Source organism: Vulpes lagopus, chromosome 12 (genome assembly GCF_018345385.1).
Source record: "Vulpes lagopus strain Blue_001 chromosome 12, ASM1834538v1, whole genome shotgun sequence".
Classification (NCBI taxonomy): domain Eukaryota; kingdom Metazoa; phylum Chordata; class Mammalia; order Carnivora; family Canidae; genus Vulpes; species Vulpes lagopus.
This window is the reverse complement of record NC_054835.1, coordinates 52,388,162-52,410,975: the sequence shown is the minus strand read 5'-3', so window position 1 is coordinate 52,410,975 and position 22,814 is coordinate 52,388,162.

Here is a 22,814-nt window from a genome sequence, read left to right as displayed (position 1 = left end):
AGAAGTCGACATTTCTCATAGGAAACGGAACTCTTCAGAAGGTAGTAAGTCACTCGCAACTACAGTTAAATGGTGTTTGCTTTTTAAACGAATGCAACTGACTCAGAGTGGATACAGATAGTATCCCACAGCTTGTTTACAAGTTTCAGAGCCCTCCATACAATCACCAGGTATTCATGGGTCCGTGAATATGCTGGAAAAGTAGAAGAACAACTTGGTCCTTTCTTGGGAGAAGCAAGTCCCGCGTGGTAGCAACAGATTTCTGTGTCTTGGGGAGGGGGTCACTTGTGAGTACAACTCTGTGATTCGTAGACACCTGACCCCAGAGGACACTCAGAGTCCAGAACTTCGGGCAGAAATTTTAACCAGGGCGTCTGTATTTAGCTGCATTTTATTGTAATTCTCATGTTTACGGGGCTTAAAGTCACTGGAGACTGTGTCTTTAAGATATTTTTGCAATATTTCTCTAAATATTTGTCGAGAGAAGTACATACACGTGAATAGATATGCAACGCAATTACGTAACGGGAGATACATGATCTATCGAATTTCAAACCATAAACCTACAGGGCTTCGTATATGCTTCTGTCCATTTGATGCAAACACTTTGTATTCCTGTTATCTTCTCGAAAACTTGTGATAAACAATCGGTGGACTTTTAAGATGCTGCAATTTTCAACTGTAACCGGAGGGGGCGCCAAAAGCCCAGAAACTGCCCAACTCCCAGAAACTGCAGAAAAACGTAGATGGTGGTGGTGATGGTGGTGGTGGTGGTGGTGGGGAGCTCCCCTCAATCAGGACTGCTTTGCTGCTGAGATTTATCTCTGCAGAAATTCCTACTCCTGATTTATCTCTGCAGAAATTTCCCTCCTGTTCGGATTCACCCCTGGGCAGCCCAGTTAGAGAGGAACTGGGAGGCGTGTGTGTGTGTCTATAGGGAACCTGGCAAGAAGAAGAGCCTCAAGGTGCCTGACGTTCCTAAGTCTGCACAGGACGGGGACACCAGGTCCAGAAGAAGGACCCCAGTGTCCCAGATACCAGACGTCGCCCTCTGCGCGGTGTGCCAGGACCAGGCCAAGCCTGACTCGTGGACACCCCTGATCCGCCCTGTATTTCTGCAGGGGGGACCCTAGTGCCAACTCCTCCCCCCAGCCCCCAACCCTTCAGGGGTTCGGTGCGGTGTGAGTTTCTCGGGTCGCCCCTGACCTCTCCTCCGCGCCCCAGGACCGGTGTCAGAGGGAGCCCGAGGGAAGGGAACCCGTGCTCAGTGTTCAGATTACAGATCGGGAAACTGAGGCTGGGTGGGCCCAGTTTCAGCCAGAGCATTGCCGAGAGCCTTACGCGTTGGGCTCGTCGTTCTAGTGGGGAGGAGGCTGGCAGCCGAGGGCACTCCCCAAGTGCGCGCGTTCCGACCCCGGCTCTGGGCGAGCGCCGCGAGGTCAGCCGCGCGCAGGAGGGACTCGGAGGCGCAAGGAGATCCCGAGGCGGACCTCGGTTTTCCGAGGTCCGGGATCACCCCTCACCCCTCTCCAGCCCCCCTTCCCCAGCGCGCCCCCCCCCCCCCCCCCCCCCGCCTCTCAGCGACTGGGGCCGGCGCCGGGTTCAATTTCCCCAGCCGGGGCCGCCGAGCTCCCTCCGCGTCTACGCGGGCGCGGAGTCCGGAGCCCAGGGATGTTGGCTTACTGCGAGTTTCTCGGGCTCCGCGCCCGCGGTGCGAACACAGCGCACAGGGGGGGTTTTCCGTCTCCGGATGGGGGTGGGCGAAGGGGGTTCCCTGTTACCCGGAGCATCAGGAACCATATGACCCCGTTCCCCAAAATTTCCTAGCAAACGTGGGGAGCGCGTCTGAATCCGTCTTCAGGAGGGGTGCATGGTCCAGAACTCGGTGGGGCTGAGCTGCAGAGTCCCCCGAGGACCTCAGCCCCGGGGCATGCTCTTGGAGAGGTGCTCAGGGATGCGCACATCCCTTCTCGCCGTCAATCCCCTGGGGCCCGGTTCCCCGGGGGGTAAAAGACCCCAGTGCCCTCCTGCGGGACCCCGGGGTCCCCGAGCTCTCCGCTCCCTGCAGCCCCTCTGGAATGAGCCTTTTCCCCAGGGCCTGGGGGGGGGGGGATGCCGGGGACGCCTTTGCCGGGGGCTCTTCTCTTGGAGCGGCGGGTCGGCCCCGTCTCGGCGCACAGGTGGCCTCCTTCCTAGGTGCGCAATAAGTACCTGTGGCCGGCCCAATAAAGGTGACCTTTGGACATTTTGCCCGAGTGGGCGTGTGACCCGTCGCAGGCCTCCGGAGCTCCCAGCAAGGGTTCCGCAAACGCATGTGACTCTCACAGCCCGACGTGTGGATTTCTCCCCAAACGGGCGCCCCACCTGGGGAAGATTATCCGCCCCGAGTCACCTCGGACTGTCGAGCCCCCACGCCCCCGCTGACACTGTAGGCCTAAAAGGGGGCTTTCCGTTTTCTTCCTTTTTCTGTTTTCTAGCAGAAAGAGGAGTGAGGAGGACGGGTGCTGGGTGAGGGAGGCGGGACCCGGCAAAGCGCTCCAGGGTGACCTGGGCGGTGGCGGGGCCGCGGGCGGCTGTGGCCCAGCAGGGCGCCCCGGGGGTGCGGATGGGAGCCAGAGCCGGAGACCAGTCGAGCTGGCTCCTCCAGGACTGAGTAGCTGAGTAGCTGAGGGGGAAGGGGGGGCGGTGGTGGGGTGGGAGTGGGAAGTCCCAGTTCCAAAGGGACTGTGCTTCCAGAGGGAATGCGTGCCTGTGTGTTTGCCCCCCTTTCCTTTTCCGAAAATATGTCTGTAGGCAGGGTACTGGGCAGGCGCGCGTCATTCGAATTCCCTCAAAGCATCCCTAGAACAGCCTGGAAATTTCCTTAGGCCAGGTTTTATTTTTCCCTCCCCAGTGTTCCTCTTTCATGCATTTTTCTTTTGAAGCAGCCTATGCCTTGCTGATCTAAAAATATAGGTGAAATAAGTGTTCAATGCAGTGGTGCTTCATTTGCAGCCGCCTGCACCGGGTCCAGGGGCTCCCTTCAGCACCAAGAGCTTCCTCTGCACTTCCTGGGCTCGCACCTGCGCCTCCTTCTTCTCCCCTCGGGCCCTTTCCGTGTAAGGGGGGGGTGGTGTTCAGTCCCAGGGAGGACGCGGGGCAGAAAAGAGCAGAGATTCTCAGCACAGTCTTGTGTGAGTCTCCCAGGGTAGCCTGGGCTCTATAGCCGTGACCTCATCTCAGGCGGAAGGGACTCTAATCAGCTACTCCCACTAAGATGCCCTATTGGGTGGGTTATTATGTCGGGTCTTTATCAATCAGAGAAAAATATTTCCATCAAACCACAGAAAAGGGAAAAATGTTCTTAAGAAATAATTCCAAAGGTAACTGTCAGAATTAAAGACGAGTTGTCTTGTGACTTTCTTGCAAGCCTTTTCTCTCTCACCCTGGCCCTCCAGTCCCGGGGTGGGGGGGGGCAGAGCTCATCTTCTGGGGTTACTGGAACCTGTAGAGTCACTGAGGCAAACTGGGTGTCCTGCAGCTGCTAACTGTGCTGGGCTTTGCAGCAGCGTGAGCCCGAAGCCCGGTGGCCTGACTTCGGGTGGGAGTTCCGGTGGCAGCAGCTCCTTCTGCCCTGGGACCCGGGAGGGGCCGAGGCCACGAAGTCAGCCCCCAACTTCGGAGTTTCCTGGAGGGTGATGTCCTAATGCGGAGGGCTCTGTCGGCGGAGGGGGCTCCGAGCTGAGACATCACAAAACAACCTGGAAAGTGGGGGCTGCAGTGGGGGGACGTGCGGTGGGGACCCCTGGGCTGCCTACAATGTCCTTGTTTATTTCCAATTAATTTCTTGGTGCGGCTTGCTGTCTGCAAGCCTGCGGGAGAGACCCTGTTATTACCCGATTCCATTCCGGGTTTGTTTGAAGGGGAAGCCAGGGCCGCCTCTGGAAGTCTCAGCTTTGAATAGGCAGATAGGGAATTTTGAGAAAGTCGGGTGTTTTCCCCCTTTTCCTGCATTTTCCCCCATTTCTCTTTAACCTCTTTTCTCCCGAGACCCTTTCACTGGTGTAAAAGGTGTAAGTGGAGTCTTAAATGCCCTTCCCCTCCCCTTACACCTCCTCCTCACTTTTTTTTTTTAAATGAAAATGACATTTGGCCAGGCAAAGAAGAGAAGGACAGTTTTTGTTTGTTCCTTCCACCTCCCTTAAATCCCCAGAAGATCTCACTGCGTCCCTGTTACTATCTTTAGGACACAATGTATTTACATCCAACCGGGGAAGGGAGGCTTGTTTGCTTTCACACTGAGTCCTAGCACTGGAACTTGCTTCTCCCCCAGCATCCAGATTGGCTGAAATGCAAGGGAAGGCCCAGCAGAGCACAGTCTGGACAGGGTATGGGCTGTTTGCAGAAACGGTTTCCCTTTGGGGTGCTCCGAAAGCTCACAAAAATGTCAGCTTGGGTTGGCAGTGGACTGTCTTTTTACCCTCGTGTGCCTTAATATCCACGTGCAAAGTGGAGACAAATAAGCAGTTCCTGCTATAAATTAGGGATAAGGTCCCCATAGATTCAATCATCAGGGCATTGATTATTCTTTAAAAGAGAAGGTACAGTCTCAGAGGGCCCTGAATGTAGGCATCTTTCCCTTAAATTCTTCCCTGGAGCGATGGAGACACCTCTCGGGGTGACATGTCTCTCTCAGCAACTAGGAGAAAAGGTGGTGTCTGGCTAGGGTGGATATTCCTATAGGAAAGGAAGGCACACTCGGTGGTCTTGGCACAGACACTGACCCCAGGCAGTCACCGAACCCTCCTGCCCCCAGGGTCCACTTCTACCCGGGGCAGGGGGGGGGGGCGGCTCTGGGACAAAGTCTCCGGAGGGAGCCCAGAATCTAGTTTTCCTCTGAACCTCAACTACACTAACGTCATGAGGAATCATAGGCAGCAGATGCTTGCAGATTTTGAGGCATGGGTGACCCCAGAAGGAGGATCTGGAGCAGGACCTGGAGCACCTGGGTGGATGTGCCTGAGAATTGGCTCCGGGGCTCAGACGATGGAGAACAGTTGTGGGTGGAGAAAGTACAACCCAGCGGAGACATCTTGTCATTCTTCCACTTGTCATCTGTCGCCTGGTGCGCTCAGCACCGATCATTCTCAGCACCCCACCCCCCCACAAAGCAGCTCAGCAAATACAATTGTGGGCCTTACTATGTGCCCCTGCATCCAAAGGGGACAACGTGAGGTCTCTACTATTACTGTCTTCAGGTCCGGTTTCTGCCAGAATTCGGCCTCTGTCCACCCAATACCCCCGTGTTTGCCCCTCTGGGCATTTTGTGTCCCGAGACAAAGTGTCTCTGCCTCTACCACGGATTTCTATTTCCTTGCTCCAAAAGAGTGTGCGGGTCACAGAGAGAGCTGCCTCCCCTCCCATCCTTGGGCCTCCATCAGAGTGCTGAGGGGAAGGCCAAGCAGGAGGGAGGAGTGGTCCCCGAGCACCTGGCTCAATGGCAGGTTCCTTTCCATCCCTTTCCTGGGCCCCAGAAGTCACCTCTCGTCTTCCATCTCTGGTCATGCTGTGCCGCTCTTTGCCTGAGCCATCACCTCCCACCCCCACCCCCACCCCTCCTCTTTCTTGGTCCAAGCCCAGAAATGCCTTGTAGTGTGTGGTACGCTTCACTCTCTCTTTGGGGGACATCTGCCAACCAGCACAGTGGTGATGACAGTTTCCAGATGATTTTCCAGGAGCAAAGAAATCTTCTGAGGGAGGAGAGAGTGGCATTGGCCAAACGCTGAGTGGGCTGAACATTGTGGTTCCGGAAGAGGCCCAGGGAGGTGGAGCTTTGTGGGGCTCCAGGATTTCTTTTTCCCCTCTAGATCCTGCCTAAAGCCAGAGTCACTAATTGCTTTTTATTTTCCTGGCACTTAGGAGGTACTCTGGATTCTGACTCCCCTTCAGGAACTTAGGTCTGAGGCAAGCAGGGCTTCAGGGTGATATCGGTGGGGACCTCTGCCTCCAAGCTTACCTGTCTCAGCTCAGTGGAGCCTGAGACCTGCTTCAGCCAACTTTTGGGCTAGTTCCGTCCAGATCAGATACAGGATGGAAGGAACGCTCATCTACCCCCTTCTCGTGTCCTTGCACTTGCTTCCCCAGCCCAATTTTACTTCTGCCAAGGACGCTTTGATTTTTCAGTCAGACCAACCAGGAAGTGGGAGTGAGGTTGCCTCGGAGACTTAAGAATGAGTTCGGGGAAACGATTAAGATTCTCTTTTGATTCTTAAAAATTCCAAGCAACGTTCCCTTAGAAGGAAAGAGTTATTATTATAATTGCTCGTGCCTAAGAGCATCCCTGACTCCTCAAGTCTCTTCCATGTCCTTTGGTTGTTTCTTAATGACCTGCGGTTGGAACTAGCCCTGGCTTCCTAGACTGATGCACTGGCTTCTTCCCCCTTCTTCAAGATTTTCCTTTCTACGGTACTGGGGAGCCTTCCGTACAACCCTTTCTCCCAAGTACTCCTCTCTCTTTCGAGGGAAGGGCGTCTGTTCCAATAAAAGCCGCCCTCACCTACCTTTGTCTTAGAAAAGACGTAAAGCTCATTCAGACTATAGAGTAAATGACTATTAAGGGTCAGTATATTCTCAGTCCAAGAGGCAGCCAGACCCTGGTAGGGAAAGGAGATCCAGTTCAAATGTCGCCCTCCGTGGGGACTTGACGTCTCTCTAAGAAAAGATCTTTGCTCCTGTCTCTGTGTGTCCTTATAACCTTTTGTTCATGCCCTTTCATGCTGTCATTTGTCTACTGTGAGTATATGCCCAGTGCAGGAATGAATGATCAAAATTTAGCCAAAGCAATGAATGCCTAGTGACACATTTCAGCTACCAGGCACAGAGTGGGATACCTAGGCCAATTAGATGAGATGGCTTTGTGGCTTCCCTCAGATGTGTCCTGTAGATGGCTATCTGTACCACTCACAAGGAAGTCTGTCCTTGTCTGGAACCTTCTTCTAAGTTTCTTGCTCTCTGACTTCTTTGTATAAGAGAGGGTGTTAGAGACATGCCTTTGGAGAATATTTGGAGTGATGGACATAAAGCTTTCAGATTGCAATCTTTACACATTTCTGGCCTGGATTTACAGGTTTTGAGAAAACAATCAAACCACAAACCGAAGTCATTATTAACATATCAGAACCTCTAAAACCTCTAGACTTTGCTACCCAAATATACAATGATAATAAATATTTTTTTCTTCCTGGTTTTCTTGCTTGCTTTTCTAAGCATAAAGCACAGTCCTTTCATGGATGAGTCCCGGAGTGGCTGACTGTTGAATGAATGGTGGGCGGGGTGGTGGTGGTGGTGGTGGTGTGTGTGTGTGTGTGTGTGTGTGTGGAGGTGGGGGGGGATGGGAGGGGGAGTACAGAGGAGACAAGTATGACCTGGCTTTCCCCTGCAGCTCCTCTAAGGAAGGCATTTTCTTTTCTCTGCAAACGGCACTGCTGTTTGTTTGGAGAAGGAGAGCTGTGGGTATGGAATTAGGGGGTGTCATGTGGGCTGCACGTGTGGCTGGAGCTACCTGAAATCTGTAGGCTAATCACTCCCAGATGGCCCCAGGGACTGCAGTCCCAAGAGCCCCAGAAACACAAATCCCTCCCCAGCTCCTCCTGGGAGGGAGGATTTAAAGGGACAGCAAGGTTGCAAGTGCCTGTATATGGATGTGCCCTGCCTAGGCGCTTTGGGGACTTACAATTCACTTTGGACTTAACACTCTACAGCCTTTCCAACCGGAGGCATTTGAAACACAGCGTCACCCATCTCCATCCCTGCCCCTAAATCCAAACTGTGATTTATTTAGAAGAAAGAGAAGGAAGAGGTGCAGGAAAATGAGAAACAGGAGCACGAGGATCACTAGCTTCAGCAACTATTGCACTGGCCTGAGGGTGGGGTGAGGTGGGAGGGGTGGGCGGAGTTAATATCGACAGGTATGCATTTAGGTATTAAATGTCAAAAGTGCTTTAGCTTTTGGCTGGGTGAGACTTTTTGCTCAGGTGGGTGGGGCCATGCAGTGAGGGGGTGAGAAGGAGCATTCTCTTCCAGCCAGAGGGCAGGCACCCCACGTAGGAAGTAGTGGGGGTAGGGGGTGCCAGCTTGGAGAGGAGAAGCCTTCCTCTGGACCTCAGGCTGTTGAGAGCCTGTGCTTCCCACGCCCTGCCCGAGGCACTATGTCCACTTCTGTCCACACTGAAGGCCGTATGCCTCTTTGCCTGGACTCACTTACTATGGCTCTGCGCAGTTCCGCCGCAGGACGGCTCCTTCCCATAAAGGATCGGGGGAGCCCACTCCTCCTCTCTGGTCTCCTACAGGCCCATCACTCTAAAGCACACGTATGCATCTGCTCCCTGCCTTCTCACCTATCGCTGAAAAAATAATCCCACTGCTAATGAATATTCCTTGCTGCTGCTTCCTGCTTCTGCTTTTGAAGTGCCCTTACATCCACTCGTCAACTCTATTCCCTGGACATCTCCCGGAGGTGGTGAGGGGAAGAAATTACTCTGTGCTTTTCATGTGAAGAAACTGAAGCCCCGAGAAGAGCGTGTGGCTTGCTCAAGGTCACACAGCTAATGGGAGAGGCAGCTGCGCGGGTGCCCAGGCGCACACACGCTGCCCTGAGATCCAGGCCTGCCCCCAGGCCCGCAGGCCACCCGCGCCCCCGCAGCCCTGTCCTCCCCGCACTGGCCCTCCTTTTCTGGGTCACGCAGAGAGATTGGGGCTCTGCTCTTTTGTCAAGTGCAGTTTTTGATCTTATCTCCTCCTTTCTTTCCTAATCAAGAGTTTGGCGGCCTTTCTCCCGGGGAGCAGAGAACAAAGTGTGACTTGAACCATGCACTTCTATCCTGTCTTCCCTCCTCTTAATTTGTCTTTCATGAGAACTTCTCTGGCTTTGCAGGAGTGGTGCGGCGGCTGATTTCGTCTCATGGCAATCCCTTTACGTCCTTTTTCTCTGAGGCCTGTGGCATTTCTTGTTTCTCGGGGGTATGTGGCACCCTTTCACCCCTTGATCCAGGCTTGTCCAGATTTCCCAGATCATTTTGTCATCTGGGGCAGAAGTGGGTTGTCGCTCTCCCCTTAAATCCAAGCAAGTCCTCGTTTGGATAAGTGCAGGCTCACCGTTATCACCCTGATGTAAATTTTCTTTTCTGATCTCTTAGGACATTTATTAGCAAGGGGAAGTGTTTGCAGAGCCCTTACTCCGCAACCACTTGCTCCGTGGTGAGCAAAAGGCTTTCCCTGGATATAGCGCCTGTACTACCGCCCCCCCCCCCCAAAAAAAAACACCTTTCATGATAGTTCTTCTTTCTTTTCCCATTTAGCAAATGAGAAAACAGAAGTCTAGACGGGTTAATTCTGTCTAAACTTTCACAGCTCTAAGTATGAAGGGGTAAAAACCCACTCACAACAACAGTGGAACAAGAAGACAGTAGCTACCAACTCTCAAATGCTTACTTCCTGCATAAAATTCATTTGCTAGAAGATTAGGCAGGCTCTGCCCTCGTCATCTCTCTTCTTTGGTGGGGGAAACTATTTATCCACAGACTTGTCTCTTTGGGGTCCTGCCTTATTTCCTTGGGACTCTTGTGTTTTGTGGGGCAATGCTAAGCCCCACTTGGGGTCTTGCATTTTGCACAAGCCATGGCAGAAGTGGTGACCTCATGATCTCAGTGGTGGCCTGCACCTGCCGTTGGTACTCTCTGTTTGCTCTTGTGAACCATCCTCCCCCTCTGCACAGACTCCTGACTTATCCCCTGAAGCTGCAGGATGTGTCCTTTTGGGATGAATCAAAATTAACATCCTCTGGTTCAAACGTGGTCTGAATGATGACACATTTCGTTTGTACAGCAAAGACTGATGTTTAAAACTTGGTCATGTTTCACATGCCCAGAGGAGGCTGTGATGCCAGTTTAAGGGGAGAGGAAGCTGGGACACAGAAGTGGGGACCCCTGACAATGGCATAGTCCTTCCCACTGTTCTAGCTTTTTTTTTTTTTTCCGCCAAAGAGTCAGTTTAGAACTCAACGGGTCTCAGTCTTAATTTTTGGCAATTATTCCTGTATAATTGGTTGGAAGAGGTGGAAAAGTGGGGGTAAATGCCATTGCTAAGGACTGTCTCCAGAGAATATACAGAATAAGGACAGCAGATTTCCAGAGGACAAAGGTCACATTTAATTGCGGTCCCCTGAGCTCAGATCCCTCTCAGATGAGCCAGGGAACCTACTGGGCACAGGAATGATGACGAATTCAAATGTCAGGACTCTCGCCTCTAGGAAGCTTCCCGTATGTTCTAACAATGACACAGAGCTCTTTAAAGAAGTGGCACACATTCATTCCACAAACATTTCACGAATGTCAACGAGAGGCCTGGCTCCGCCGTGCTGTACAACTACCCACATGGACCAGCTCAAGGGCAATGGCATTTTTACATCCATCATGTCTTTGCTCTAAAGCCCTTGTCATTCTGGCCTTTAGTGAAAACAACAACAACAACAAACAACAAAACCAAAACCAAACGACAACAACAAGAACCCCAGAAATAAAACACAGACAAAAATTAAAAAAAAAAAAAACCCAAAAAGTAAAACAAACACTGCTTTGGGGACCCGATTAGTGAAAGAGAAAGCAACACAACCATGCCACATAAGTGGACACTCCCATATTCCTTCCCCGTGTGTGGCTGACGCTCCGTCATTGTCTTTTTCTAAGTCTGTGGCCACAGAGGTTTCCATGGATGTTGTAAAGTGCTTTGTGTATTGGAAACTGTGAATAAAAAGGTAGGGGGAGGAAAAAAAAAGGGCGAACCACCAAGCTCACCCAAACCCTAAACCTCAGGCTCTTGGAAAGACGCAGCTGCACGAAAGCGTCCCAGACTGCAAACATGCCGTCAGCAGGGAGGGCGAAGGACACGTTGCCTAAGAGACTGGTGGTTCTGCCACTGGGGAGGCCTTGGCTGCTGAGTCCACAGGGGGGAGGAGGAGGAGGAGGAGGAGGAGGAGGAGGAGGAGGAGAGATCCTTTATAAGTTTCTGAAAGTAAGGTACTGGCTTCCTGCCGCCCCCTCACCTCGCTCCCTGTGGCGGGGCTGGCCCTCTCCCTGGGTGCTGGCTGACCCCCAGAGCTAGCTTCCTTCTGGCCAGCGGTCCCCTCTCCTGCCCTGTGCTTATCTGGGAAAGCAGGAGCCCTACCTTGCAAATTCCCCACAGTTTCTGAAAGAAGGTATTATTTCCTCAAAACTGCTCAGGTTAGGAACAAAGGCAGACTCTGGATCTTCTTTAAGCAAGACAGAATTGAATTGACATTCCTTTAAAATGGCTTGTTATTACAGCCCATTTCTGCTAACAATTACCTGACAATATAGAGGGGGATCTGACTCCTTTAGGGGCTTGTTGAGTTTTCCTTTTCCTCTTTTCCTTTTGGTGGAGCCTGAAAAAAAAAAAAAGGATGCATACTTGGAGTTCAGATTTCGACAGGTCTAGTATATTTACATCCGTGATGTCTGTGTAAATCCTACTGGACAAATAATGATTTTATACAGGAATGCATGCGCATGTGTGTGTGTCTGGGTGTGTATGTGCATATGTATGTGTGTTCTTGGGAAAAGGAAATAGAGATAATTTCTTTCCTTTTATGATTAAGTTGTCTCTTCTTGAGAACAGGATGGTAGAAAAAAGAAAAGAGGGAATTGCTGATTTTTAGAAACACGTATATGGAAAGTATATTAGGACGGTTGGTTTCACAAGCAGATTCAGTATCTTTTTTTATTATCTGAGCAAAAGCTGTGCATGTGACTGATGTTCAACAAATACTTCTTTTCGAACAATACTGAAAAGAATATTTCTTTGTTGAAAAGAAATATTTGTTGAAAAGAATTGCACCTGCTGTGCGTGATATGCTGAAGGAGAAGGAAGTCCAGAAGATGGGCTGGAATTTGTCAGCCGGGAGTAACGTGTTTTGTTGTTGGTTTGGGGGATACGGGCATTCTGAAGACTAATGCGACACAGTCTAAACAGACGAGCAGGACACTTGGTTAAACCTAAATGTTTGTCAACCCGATACAACCTCCATATATCTTTCTGATAATAACCTTAAATCCCTAGAGATAAAAAATGTGACCTCTGCGTTCCTGTAAACGTGTTCTGTGATCTTCTGCAAAGCACCATGCTTCTCAACGAGCCAATTTTTTCATAGTAAAAATGAGAAGTTGTCTTGTCTGAGTTCCTGCTGATATTTAATTTAAGCTGCGTTGACTCTGGCTTACTAGTTTTGACATCCCAGATAAGAGCTAGATTTAAAAAGCCAATCCAAACCAGACACCTGGCCTTATCAACATTGTTATTCCATTACATCTGCCTGGTTGATAGAGAAGCTGGAGGTGGAAGTGGTGGGTGCCCGAAATGCCCCAGCTTGGTGAAAGGTAAGATACTTCATAAATACTCTTTGCAGCCTGAGGTACTGCAGGGGCTCAGTAGACAACCAGATAGAAACTCCCCGAATGCCAGGAGGTTTGGTTATTGGGGATGGCCTTGGGACCTCAGATCCGGGCTAGCCCTTTCAAAGGTAATGCGGACATGCCAAGAGGGGGTCATGTCCATGTAATACTCTTTGTAATGTGAGCCTCACAGCATGAGGCTCTTGAGCAGAATCTTTCAATGGATGAGGATGAGTCTGACAGCAGATGGATAGGTTTTTGTCTTTTTGTTTCAACCCAAACTGAGGTGTCACCTTTCCCTTTCACCCTTTTGTTCCCGCCTTCCTGGCTCCCGCTTATGGGGCCCCACACATTGATTTTAATTTTCAACACTTAGCGCCTGACTTGGTGATCTAAGATCACTGACTCAGAAAACGGGAAAGGTCAGTCTGCTAACACCTCACCCAGCGTCCTGGGATTAGCATCCAAAACAAACAGATCAGAGATGGGATGTAGATTCCCAAGAGACAATTCCCACGTGTGAGAAAGCCTAGGAGAAACGGATGGCGTTTCTCAAGCTCACTGACGTCACTCAGGTTCATGATCCAAGGCTTTACCTTACTGAGGTTGGGGGTTGGGTTCTGCCGGAAGAGCAGAAGAACAGGGCTGGTGGATTTAAAACAAAAAAGTAGGGGGAGGGAGTAGCGTTCTTTCTGCTAATCAAAGGAGAAACCAAATAAAAAGAATGGAGTCCAAGAAAAATACAACTCTATTGTTTGGGGGGGCATAAGATGCTGGCTTGGAGGCTTCACTGAGTAATCCAAGTCACACCCTTTCTCTGTGGGACTGAAGGAATGTTGGCTGTTTCTCTGGAGGCCAGGTGGGAGGTGGGTAGACAGGTCTATGGAGATGAGAATTTCTTGGAGCTGGAACTCTCTGAACATCCCCCATGGCCTTGCAGCTGGGAGCCTGAGACACAAGGGAACAGGAATGCTGCCCTGAATTAAAGCCCGGGATCAATGACCACAGTAAGGGATGGGGGTGAGGGTGGGGGGTGCAGAGAAAGGTGGAAGGAGACTAGGAAACTGGGAGGGAAATGACCCTGTTCTTTCTGTCCTCATCTGAACAGGGGCTTCTGTGTCCTCAGGAGCCCCTTGGCTTCCTTTCATTAAACCATAGGGCGGATACCCAGGGAGAGGTGGCGTGTCTGGGTCTGGGGTGCGACGGGAAGCAGGAAGTACCAGTCATTTCACAAGAAGGCTTGACAGGGTAGAGAGAGCCAGCGAAAACTGGCAGACCCCCAAGGTGGGGTAGGAAAGTCTGGCCCAGCGTAAAGAACACTTGGCTTCACATAGTTTTGTGGGTATGTTAAAAAACAGGGCAGTCCGCAAAGTTTTTCTGCCAGCCCACCTAAAACATCACTTTCTCTTCCCCATCCTTGATCGTTTCTCCATGATGACATGTCAGCTGCTGGTGGTGAACTTCCATGGCCCAAGGAAGGATTAATGTGACCAAAGGTCTTGGGAGGACAGTCCTTCCCAATAGCAAGTTCTTAAATATAATTCTTTTGAATGTATGTAGGCTCCTGATGGATCCTACTACCTTACTTATCCCTCCTTCATTCCTCTTTCTCTTAGGACTTTAGCAAGAATCCTATTTGTGTGGATACAGCTCTGGAATCACCTGTAACTCTCTTTGGGAGAGAGTTGCACTCTTGGATCACTGTTGAATTCTTTTCCTTCTGAACACGTCCATCTCCTTTTTTCTTTCTTTCTTTTTTGTTTTTATTTTTTAGCGGGGGTTGGGGGGGATCATTGTCTCTTCCCTGGGCTGGGAATCTCTCGCTCAAACTGTAGCTCCAATTCCCCAAATCCTAACTTATCTTCTTCAACTATTACTGGCAAAGACCCAGAATATGCCTCTGCTTTGTCCTCTTGGGTGCAGAATCTATCAGATTCATCCACAGTGTCCTATCTTGGTCTATTGGAAGCTGCATCCCTTTGGGAAAGACAGTATCAGTAGGGCGCTTTCAATTTTCTAAAACATGTGTTCTGTAGTTGGATTTATTTCAGTTGCCAGGTCTCTGAACTTATGCTAATGGGTGGTATTCATTATTTAATGTATAGCAGTAGTCTGGATTTAGAACTCATGGTTTTCTTTCTTTCTTCTTCCTTCCTTCCTTCCTTCCTTCCTTCCTTCCTTCCTTCCTTCTTCTCCTTCTTTTCTTTCTTTCTTTCTTTCTTTCTTTCTTTCTTTCTTTCTTTCTTCTTTCTTTTACTCTGTTTACTTTCCTCTGTCACTTAGAAAAGTACCACTTGCAGGGCTTCCATGGTATCTCTTACTCAAAGGTGGTTCTTCATCAAAAGTTAGCATCCATTCATTCTTTGCCTTTGCCTTTCCTAAGGCAGAGAGATTTACCTTAAAGATCAGTGACATGCTCCCTAATGGAGGAGTCTGGTTAGAATGAGTTTGAAGGGGTTTAGGACGAGGGAAGGGTTGGAAGCAGTCCAGAAATTTTGGGGCTGAAAGATGGCAGCCTCTTGGCCTTTAAGGAATCTCATGTCTTACCCAAGAAACAGAGAAGAACTAATCATCTATGGGGGCATTAGCCGCAGAACTTTTAGGGTTTAGAATTTGTATGGCAGCTACCATGGAAAATATTTTTGCACTGAACAGATGGGAGATGAACTAGTCTGGAAATATTTCCACAATATCAATAGCTATGTTTACAGTAGAACATATGGACGGAGTTTAGATTTGATAAATTTCCATCACTTTTTTACAAAAAGATGATCCCGCCAATGAAAGGTATACTTTAACAAGTGCTTGTGTTTGAATTCTGTTTGTCTCATATGGCATGGAAGTACCCAACTATGGCATTTTAACATTTTCTAGTTTTTTATCGTAGCCCTACCATCGAGTGTTCTGAATTAAAAATCTGAGCGCTCAGAGCAGTGCTTGGTTTTTGCCAGCCGTATAGAAAATAGCTCTCTGGGTGACCTATAGTTTGGAAGTGCTACCCTTAGAGCTAGGTTGCTATCTATACTAGTGGTAGCCTCAACTATTAAAAGGCAGCCAGAGCTGTTGTTGTTGTTGTTGGTTGTTGGTTATGTCCTGAGCTGTAATTGGGTACTGATTGGGTGCCCTCTCTAAAATACTACTACAGCTAATAATAATAATAATCCTTGAACTATTTGTTGAAAAGGCACTGCAAGTAAAAGCTCTGTACTAAATGTACTGTATTTACTATTGCTCATTTCACAATGACACCACAAGGCAGCGGGCCTGGGCTTCCAGCCCAGTTCCCCACAATGAAAGATAACACTAGTGCACCTCTCCAGAGGTTACTGTGAGGATTTAGGCTAGTGGGTGTCACCTGGAAGAGTTCTTGGCGTCTAATAAATGCTCAGCATAGGTTAATTGGATTTAGCTCTATGCCTATCACACATTGAAGGCAGGTAATACGCCCAGGTTCACCTAGCTGGTAAGTGGAAGGGTTGTGGTCAAAACCCAGGTCTGTCTGTGACTGTAAGCTGGGCTCTTCTCATTTCTGACACAGGTTGGTGAGAAGCTGCAGCAAGCCTCTGGTATAACCAGGGAGCACTGATTTCCAGGCCAGGACCTTCCCATGACAAGGCTCTTGAAAAATGGGGCTCAGAGAAAGGGACAGAGACACAAACACCATGCAGGAGACGTCAACATCTTAAATCTGTATCTCATGAGTGATTACTGTATGTTTTTTTTTTCTTTTTAAGATTCCTGAGTATTTGAAATTTTCATAATAAAATGCTAAGAAAATATGGTTCCATCGAAGCACGATGAGGCTTCTGCAGAAGGCCAAGGGGCTTCTGTCCAGTGACCCCCGCTGGAATGTCAGCGTTTTCTAGAGGTGAGAAGGCACAGCAGTGGCCTGGAGCTCTGCACTCTTCTGGGGACATCATCCAGAAGCCGTCTGCCCTACGTGGAGGATGGCTAATAAGGAACAAAAAGCCTTTCTCCCCCAAATCTTGCTGATGTTCACATTACATAATGTAGAGTTATGTGTCTGCTGTGTGGTTGGCAGGAGCCTGATCATGATATGTTGATAATACATGGAGTCTTGCATGCAAACTTTGTTTATACGCTGGGCCCTCCCTCCGAGTCTGGGGCAGGTAGCCGGCTGCACAGCCTCCATCGGAGCCTGGAAGAGTCAGTATTTTATGGATACTCGTGTTTATTTTGCTGTCTAACTACGGTAGCCATCGTGAGTTTGGTTAAGACAAAGCACTGTAAAGACATGGAGAAAGCATCCTTTGATAACAGAGGCAATTACACTTCCACATGTACCTACCTCGTCAGATGGTACCCCCTGTCCACAGAGGAAAGGCCACCCCTGGTCAAAAAGGAGACGCAAGTCCTGATTTGATGCTTTATCGAGTTGCCTAAAAAAAAAATGTGTTTTCATGTGAATGCCCATGTAAGTATGGAACCAAGTTTAATGTCAACTATGGCTGTTGGTTTCTGAGAACTGAGACCTGGCATCCCGTCTTTGAAGAAGATAACAGAAAGATGCGTTCCAGTCTGTCTCTTCCAAGCCATCAGATCTGACTGGGAAAAGAGATCAGCCTTTCTCAAGAAGCCTCCACCAGCCCAGCCAGCAGGGAACTCGGGCCTCAGGTTGAGGCAGGTTTCCACGAGGCAGCCAAATGTTTGCAAAACAAGCACCAGGATGAAGAGGCCCGGTCTGCAGACATCCCAAGGTTGCGACAGTCTTGGAAGATGTGAGTGAGCTGATGGAAGCGCCCCGGGGAGCCAAGGCTGAGAGGCAGACCTGCCTGGGAAAAGCCAGGTCCCCTCTGCTCACTGTCCAGACCTGGCGTGCCGAGCGAGGGAGGGCCGACGGCCTGGGATAATTGTCCAGTGTTTATATTTGAAAAGGGATACTACACTTCCAGGATAATTCTCTCCAGCCTCCTCTGGGGCTAAGATTTCCAATTGGTCTAAAATCCTGACGAGAAATGGGATGGGGGGTCGGGGGGTGGGGGGGCTGATTACCTGGCCGACTGGGCTGCAATCACACCTTTCAATACTAATTATCTGCTTGTTGAGTTCAATGACATTGAGCATCCAGGCTCTGGCTGGGGCGAACCTTGCCCAGTGGCTTGCCTCACCGGCTTAAGACAATGATTCGAATGGACAAAGTACCCGCACTGTGCCTTGATAAGCAGGAAATGAATGCTTGTTTGCAAATAAGATTGGGAAATGTGATCAGCTTCTTGTTCAGCATCTGTCTTTCGGTAACTAGCCCGATAATACTAATGTAGAAATAATACGTCAAAAGACAACAGCGAGAGATCTTTTTTTTTTATGGCCCTTCTCTTCCCCCTCCCTCAACTTTCTGTACCTGAAGCAAAGGCAGAAGTAAATGCAATGTTGTTTTGTGGGCTCCCCCCACCCCCCGAAAGTATCTGGCTTGAATGTGTCTTTGTGGAGATCTGGGGAAATGATTTGTCAGTGCGCGGATTTGTTCCTATCCATGGCTTCTCCTAGATGCCTGTCTTTGATCTCAGTCTTCTGTGACCCCCCCTTCCTTCGTTAAATAGAATAAAAATTTTACTTCTACTTGGATGCAACATAATCAAGGTTCCTTAGTTACATAAACAGCTTCAGTGTAGATTCGTTTGAGGGGTGTATTACTTGGTGACTGGAATGCATTACGAGAGCCTACAAGTTCCTGGAGGAGTAACATAAGGTCTGAGTCAATGGACAGAGAGATTGGAGGCCACTTATCTGGTAAAGCTGCCTGCATTGTGTCCATCTTAATGTATCACTCCTGGTGAAGGAGTACTGGGTACAAGGAGTGAATGTGCGTGGTCTTTAATCTTTCCAGAATGTTACTTCAAATCCTGACTTCTTGATCACAAATCGTGCACCCCCCAGAGATGTTAAAGGCCTGGCTCCTCAGTATCTCGGAATGTGACCTTCTCTGGACATAGTGGCATCGCAGATGTAATTAGTGAAGATGAGGTCATGCTGGAAGAGATTGGGACCCTCATCCAATATGACTAGACTAGTGTCATGAGGAGAAAATTTGGGCACAGATAGCCAAGAAAGAAATCACGGGGAGGATAATCAGGCGAAGACAGAGGATAAGATTGATGCATCTATGAGCCAAGGACTACCTGAGGGGCATGGATCTTTCCTGGCGCCTTCATTTTTTTTTAAGGTTTTATTTATTTATGCATGAGACACACACACACACACACACACACACACACACACACACACACACAGAGGCAGAGACACAGGCAGAAGAAGAAGCAGCCTCCATGCAGGGAGCCTGATGTGGGACTCGATCCTAGGTCTCCAGGATCACGCCCTGGGCTGAAGGCGGCGCTAAACCACTGAGCCACCCGGGCTGCCCTCCTGGTGCCTTCGGAAGAAGCATGGCCCTGCTGATACCATGATTTCAGACGTCCAGCTGCCGCAACCATGACACAATGCATTAGTATTGTTTTAACTCACCCAGTTCGTGGTGCTCTGTGTGGCAGCCAGCCCCAGGAAACGAATACATCTAGCTCCGCAGATCCAAATGATTTGGAAGGGAAGAGTAGTGGCAACCTACCCAAGCCAAAGAATACATATGTCCTTTGATTTTCCAACTTGGGCAGCGGGGGGGGGGGGGTTCTCCGGCTCCTTGGTCTTTTACCACTGATGTCTCAGAAGTCCCTGGCCTGTCTTGGAGGTGTTTAAGTTTCAGGGGACTGAATCAACTATAAGCACATCTCAGGCCACATTACTAACAGAGGTCAGGATGTAATTGAGACAGCTGTTTGGTATGATAGACTTCTACTTTGAATTCCTACCTCATCCTCTTCCTTTACCTTGGAAGGGCAGCCAGGAGAGAAATGCTTAGAACAGGGGTTAAAGCTTTAGAGTCAAGCCTGGTTAAAGCCCCAGATGGTTTTAATGGATTTTCTTACCTACTTGATCAATCTCAGGGTTCTCTGTAGTAGATTAAAGTGTGCCCTTTAGCACTCTTGCCATGCAACCTCCCCCAAATAAAAGTGGAGCCTAGGAAGGAGTAAAGACCTGTCGGGCTGAACATAATGTATGCGCCCCACTCTCATCTCTCTGTTACTGTCTTGAGAATTTCTAGGTTCCCGAGGTCCTGAAGAGTTCCTTTCTTCACTTGGCTTCTAATCCACGTTGGAAAAGACAACCAACAAGGACATTTCCCTTGCCCATGTCCCCTTGCCATGTTTAAAACCATTGGACCATAAAAGTAAAGGAACTTCAAAGATCAATATTAAACGTTAAAACTTTCTTATTTTTGCTCGAGAATGCTGAGGTCCAAAGAGGGAATTGAACTTGCCCCAGATGCTCTTGCCTTATTTTTTTTTTAAAGATTTATTTATTTATTCATGAGAGACACAGACTGAGACAGAGAGGCAGAGACACAGGCAGAGGGAGAAGCAGGCTCCTCGCAGGGAGCCGGATGCAGGACTCGATCTGGGATCCTGGGATCACAACCTGAGCTGAAGGCAGGCTCCCATCGGTTGAGCCACCCAGGTGTCCTAGATGCTCTTGCCTTAAAGTAGACTTTGAGTCCATATATTCTGAACCTTGCTCTTAGATGCCATGGCCCCATTCCTTCCTCTTCTCTGCAAGCGCCAAGGCTTGCCTCATGATCTGACAACTTCTTACTCCTTTGTTTTCTCCCAAACTCCCATCTTCCTGCCACCAGCCTCCCTGGGATTGTTCTTTCTTTCCCTATGGAGCCTGGTCTCTCTCCTCAGGCTACTTTTATCAGGAAGGAAAGGAGAATTAATGTGTGCTGAATACCTGCTCTTTACCATCCATTGTGCTAAGTGCCTTACCTGTGTTAGTGATGAGAAGGCTACAGCTCAAAGAGGTAAATGCTGAAGATCATGCAGCTATTAGAATAGAGCTGAGGGAGGCCCCTGGTGGGGGGCATAGTGGGTTAAGCATGCAACTCTTGGTTTTGGCTCAGGTCATGAACTCAGAGTTGTGAAATCGAGCCCCACATTAGGGCAGCACGGAGCCTGCTTGAGGTTCTCTCTCTCCCGCTACCCCTCCCCCGCTCTCTCTTGCTCTCTCTTTCTCTCTTTCAAATAAATAAATAAATCTTAACCAAAAAGAGAGAGAGAGAGAGAGAGAGAGAGAGTAGAACTGAAATCCATATTTCTCTGGGGAGGCTCTTTCTCCAGCTAGAGAAAGGGGACCACACCCAGTGGTACTATGCATGGGCGTAGTTGTGAAAATGGTACCTCCATGCTACATTTTCATTCTCTGCCACGTTCTTCTAGCTAAACTGTTTCTTGTTTCCATGTCAATAAGGACATTTTGATTCAATAAGAGCAATGCCTGCTATCTGTAAATGAGGTGATTTATTTTTTCCTGCTCTGAATTTTCCCATCACAAGTAGAACACATTTGGTGGTGGTGCACACAAACCGCTTCACTGCATGCTTATAGGTCCAGCATCAGAGTCAAAGCAAATCAACAAATATTTGGTGGGTGCCCACGATGCCCAAGGTGAAGGGAGTGATGTGTGAGTTCCTCTGTTTGAGTTGGTTATTGGCCTCGAGAGGGATGACTCAGGTGCCACTCAACAAGTCAACGTGCCAAAAATAAGGATGTTCCATGAGGAAACCAGCCATTGGCCACCCCTCAATTCACCTCCAAGCCTTTTTTGTCACGTCTCTCCACTTCTAGCTTAGTCCTGTTGCCACGGCCACTGCCACATCCTGCTCACTCATTTTGCTGCTGTGGCTGAGATTTTGTCCTACCTCCTCTGAAAATGGCCCAGATGATGTAGTGGACATATTGGGTGCCTGGGCTCCTGACTCCCTGGCCTTCCTTTGGTATAGGACCTAAGTGGGGGAAAACCCACTGGACCTCATTTTCTGCATTTGTAGATAAAGGGGCTCTCCCAAAGGAAATGAAAACAGGATATGGAAGAGATATCTACACCCCCATGTTTATTGCAACATTATTCACAATAGCCAAGATATGGAAACAACTTAAGTATCTACCAGTCAAGGGATGAATGGATAAAGAAGATACGATACACACACACACACACAGACACACACACACACATATAGACACACACACATATACAAAAAATGGTATGTTGTTCAGCTAGGAGAAAGAAGGAAATCCTGCTATTTGCAACAACATGGATGGACCTTGAGAATATGTTAAGTGAAATAGGTCAGACAGAGATAGACAAACGCTGCATGATATCACTTATATATGGAATCTAAAAAAAGTCCAACTCATAAAAACAGAGTAAAATGGTGACTAGGCTGGGGCTGGGGGAATAGAAGAGGTGTTTTTTAAGAGTGCAAACTGACAACTAGAAGACAAATCCTGGAGATTGAACGCACAGTATGGTGAATATAGACAACATTGTATTATGTCATCATACTTGCTAATTCGCTAGATCTTACTTATTCCCACCACACACACACACAAAAAAAGAAATGATAATTAGGTGCCATGATAGAGGTACTAATGATCTCATTCTTATGACAATCATATTGTAATATATCAGTGTATCAAATCAACATGTGCTACATCTGAAACTTACACAATCTTATATGTCAAACAGTACTTTGACAAAAAGAACACTGTATTAAGGGGGTTCTACTTAGTAAAACAAATCCAGTTGAAACCTTTATAATTTTTCTCTGCCAAACCCTGTTCACTCACTCTGTTCAAGACTTTAGCCAAAACTCTTTAAAACCTGCTTTCTCCTAACTTACTGTAACTCACTCTGATCTTCAACACACTTAACGAAATATTTTTATATTGTTTTGTTTTTTATAGGCTCCTAGGATAGTTTCACAGTTGTATATTTTATTTTCGAGGAAGATTGTTGACCACCGAATATAGTGTTGCATCATTCACTTATGCATCATTGCATTATGCATTCATTATGCATCATTGCATCTGCGATTTACAATCGCAGACACTCAACAAATTTGTATTGTAGGAATAGACCTTAGTTGTGAATTCTTATGTATTAACTTGTCACCAATAATATTTTTTCATCTGCTCTGCTATTAAATTCTTTGACAATTTAGATATTTTTACAATTATACTCACACACTTGTGAGGTAGGAAAGATTCCCAAGTGGGTGTTGGGAAAATGTTATACAGTTGGGGTAGTATACTGGTCTTAAATGATGAAATACACAAAAGAGTTTATACTGATTAGTTTCCTTGGTCTTTCTGGCTCTAATACTTATTGTTCATGTGAGCGCAGTTGAAGATAACCCCTTGTCCACAGGATCAGGGGTTCTGGATTCTGGTGGGTTGATTATTTTCCTGAGGTCATGCTGTTAGTAAATGGCAGAGCTCACTCTCAAAGCCACTCTACCTT